At 40.6% G+C, this 4011-nt stretch overlaps 1 long non-coding RNA gene across 1 annotated transcript; it reads left to right on the forward strand.

Annotated features, from left to right (window-relative positions):
- The first annotated feature begins 278 nt into the window (after positions 1-278).
- LOC140530278 (uncharacterized) lies at positions 279-2665 on the forward strand. Its single transcript, XR_011975886.1, has 2 exons — positions 279-367; positions 2350-2665. It is a non-coding gene; the product is annotated as an uncharacterized lncRNA (long non-coding RNA).
- Positions 2666-4011: the final 1346 nt, after the last annotated feature.

Below are 4011 nucleotides of genomic sequence, written 5' to 3' on the forward strand. Positions count from 1 at the left end.
GAAGCAAATTTCATCTAAAAATCAACTGACATTTGATGGGGGAAGGGAAAGATGTTCATTTATAATTGTAAAGTCATATACAGCAAAGCGCAATAGACACTGAGTCGGGGGAGGGAGAGGGAAGGAAATGGTAAATGAGCTTAAGAAAGAGGGCTAAGGGCGGAGCATAGATGCACGTACAGCAATGCAAAGGATGGATTAGTAAAATAAAAGTATGCATGATATTTAACACAATAAATGTGATATTTTAATGCAAAGAACTAAATGCTAACTATGGCTTCCTATGTGTCATTGAGACAGGGTACAATGAAAGATATGACAATGGGAAGGAGTGCCTAATTGAAAAAAAGAAACAGATCTGATAGAGGTAAGAGCATGCAAAAAAAGAAAAATGGATACTTCATGGAAACCTATAAAGTTGATTGGAAAACCTTTGAATGAGAATAAAAGGGAAAAAGAGATAGTTTTGTGAGAATATGCTGCAGGGTCAACCCAAGGATATGCAGAATAATACAGATCCCAAAACCAATGCAGACACAACCTGTAGTAACAGTGATGGAGAATTTCAAATGATTAGACCTTCAGTTGAAGCATTTTTTAAAAAAAGTTAATGTATTTTTTAATGGAAAATGTGTATTTAAAAAATTAAAATGCATATTAAAACATTTTTTTGAAAGAAAAGTGTAAATCTTAGACTTGACTTGCTTTAGAAAGCAATCACTTAGAAGGTTGAGTAAACAACAAAGGGAACTGTGCTTAATTCTAATCAGCCAGGAAGTGCTTTCTCGATAAGAAAAAGTGACTGAACCCCTCCAGAGGAAGTGACCACATCAGCGTAACTCAAGGAACAAAATGTTGAGTGTAATCATTGGACGTCTTCTAGATTGAAGAGAAAAGATTAAACAAAGGTCAGAGGGAGAAAACAAGTATAATTCCAGAGTGCAGGAATCTCTAAAAAAAACAAAAACTATGGCAACACAATTGTAATAGGAGAGGGTTAGTTGGAAGGTCACCGCTCCCCCAATTATGCGGGAAAGAATGGTAATCATAGGATTGTAGGAGTCCACTGATACTCAAGAGAGAATCCCCACTCCCATATGCCAGCATGTGCTTGGAGACCTCCATGCAGGGGTACCTCCTACCTCTTGAGGGGGCCCTTCCCACTTTCCTACACTTTTGCCTGTTGTCCTACTATCCAGCCTATGTCTCTCTTTTTACCACTTCCATCCATTGTTTCTAGTTCTGTCTCCTGGAGCCTCTTCCACATGGGCATCCTTCAAATATTGGCACTCCACTCTATTCTCCTCCCTTGAATCTTCTCCAGCCTCTCAACTTATCTATAGACACATGTATCTATTCAAAGCTGTGCAGCTTCCCTGGTGGCCCTCTACAGGTGCTCTGGTTTATCAATACATTGTTTAAGTTACGGCACCTAGACGTGAATGCAATATTCCAAATGTGGCCTAATGAAGCTTAAGTAAAGGGAGAGGATGCCCTTTCTTGTTCCTGGAAGCTAGGGTTTTCCTTCTGAAATCTAACATTGCTTTAACTTTTGGGGATGTCACACCACACTGTAGACTCATTCTGAATTTCCGTTTCAATAAAATACCCAGATCCTTTATCAGAAAAATTGCTGTCTCACCACACCTGCCCCATCCTGGCTATGGGAAATTGATTTTCTTTTAACCAAGGAAGCCTTGATCTTTATCACTATTGAAGGCACTGGACTTGGGAAGAAACTGACCTGAGTTAAAAACTGCCTCAAACACTTCCCAGCTGTGGGTTGGCCTTTCAGCCTCAGTTTTCTCATTTATAAAAGGGGAATGATAATATTATCTACTTCATAATGTTATTGTGAGGAACAGGTGAAAAATAGCTATAAAGCACTTTGTAAGTTGTAAAGTTATCAGTGATAATAGCATATTATTATTACTTATTAGCTTCAGCGCAACACTCTAGCCATCAGGATATTTTTGGATCCTGGATCTGTCACCTAGCGTATGATCTATCTCACATTTGCTTATTTGTAAATTTGATGAGCATACCATTTATACAAGACAATGACAAAAATGTGAACCAGCTTAAGACCCAGTACCTATCACTGAGACCTACTGCAACACTACTACGTCTGTTGAGTGCAGTTCTTTCAGCAGCTCTAAAACAATCCAATTGTGTTATTTTCTGGTCTGCATCTCTCCATCTTTTCCATGAAAATAATATTTATTCAATCTCTGGGCTACCATTTTTTAACAGTCATATAAATGAAGGGAGGTTATCCTCACATGACGTGTGGTTGATGAAGCCAAGCTGACTCTTGGGATCACCATTTCCTTTTCATTTCTCTCGCAGATCTACTTCTGATGCTCTGGACTTCACCACCATGGATCAGTTACCTTCTCATCTTGGAAGTTCACTCCATCTCAGAAGGCCCCTCCTTCCATTGGTGGTTTCCTCCTAGAACCTTGATTTTGAAAAGACTCTGGGCCAGTCATCATTCATTCATCTTCTGGCTCCATTTCTGACTCTGAACTTTACCACCATGCCCCTGCACAACCTTCTTTCTTCCATAGTCATCAGAATATAAACTCCTTTAGGGCAGAGACTGTCTTATTTTTCCTTGTATTTTTATTTGCTTAGCAAAGCAGTAAACATTTAATAAATGCTTGTAAACTTGACTTGTTGATTTTAATGTTCATGATTAGAATGTCAATCATCTCTTGAAAGGTCACTCTAGTTTTCTCTCAGCAATTGAAGTCAAACTCACCAGCATATAGTGTGCAGATCCTGTCCCCTTCCCCACGCCCACTCTGCCCCAGTCAGGATATTCCTTCTTCTCCACACTTGTGGTAGCTCCCTTTCCTGTTTTCCATAATCAAATGGTACCGACAGTGGTTCATTTATCATATCTCCTGGTTCCTTTGTTCCCTGCAGATGTGGCTTATCTGGCTCTGTTGGCTTGGACTCCTCAGGGGTGGCTGGCTGCTTTCTGACTTCCTTCTTACTTGGTGTATTGACTCGTCATTATTCACTTTTGTTCTGTCATTTCTAGTTCAAAAGCTTTTCTCCTTGACAGAGAAAAGAGAAAGGCAACGGGAATGGAGCAGCTCTTATCCTCCCCAAGTAAAGGTCTCAGGTCTTCTTTGAGTCTCCTTTGCCTTCCAGTGGTCCCCTTTTTGTTGTCCTTTGAGGCCCTCACCTCAGCTCTCTGAGCTTTGGTGCTCTCGAACCAAGCCATGCTCTTACTTTAATCCTGTTACATGTTTTTGCTTTTTCTCTTTTAAAACCTAAGTCTGTTGGTGAGTTCTCTTACTTTGGTCTGTTTTCTTTCTCATTGGAATCGTATTTCCTTTATGACCTTCCTTCCTTCCTTCCTTCCTTCCTTCCTTCCTTCCTTCCTTCCTTCCTTCCTTCCTTCCTTCCTTCCTTCCTTCCTTCCTTCCTTCCTTCTTTCCCTTCTGTAAGGCAATGAAAGACAAGTGACTTGCCCAGGGTCACATAGCTAGTAAGTGTCAAGTGTCTGAAGCCAGATTTGAACTCAGGTCCTCCTGACTCCAGGACACTGTGCCATCAAACTTCCCTGCTTAGCACTTTTCTCAAGGTTTTTCATCCTAACTGGGTAAATTTCCCCCTTTAGAATTTTTTAATCCATTGGATCCTATCAGTTCTTCTAAACCTATTGAAATCTGCTTTGTCAAAATCTTATGTGTATGTACATGTAAATGTGTATGGGGTGTGTGTATGTGTGTGTGTGTGTGTGTGTGTAATATTATGCCTGGCTTTTCTCTCCTATATCACAAATTCTAGGAGGGAGCAGTCACTTCTCCTAAAGGTTCTCATAATGTCCAGTCTAGCAACCAGGGTTTAAGGTGAAGGGAAGGTGACCCTCCCCTGATCCCAGCTTCATGCATGGAGTCAATACTGTGGGTGAGGCAATAATACTTTCGCCCTTGTAAATCACAAGGGACAGTGACTGTGCCTCAGTTATACAGTCTGAAGACACAGTCAGGTCCA

The sequence above is a fragment of the Notamacropus eugenii genome, chromosome 2 (assembly GCF_028372415.1).
Source record: "Notamacropus eugenii isolate mMacEug1 chromosome 2, mMacEug1.pri_v2, whole genome shotgun sequence".
NCBI classification, from domain to species: Eukaryota; Metazoa; Chordata; class Mammalia; order Diprotodontia; family Macropodidae; genus Notamacropus; species Notamacropus eugenii.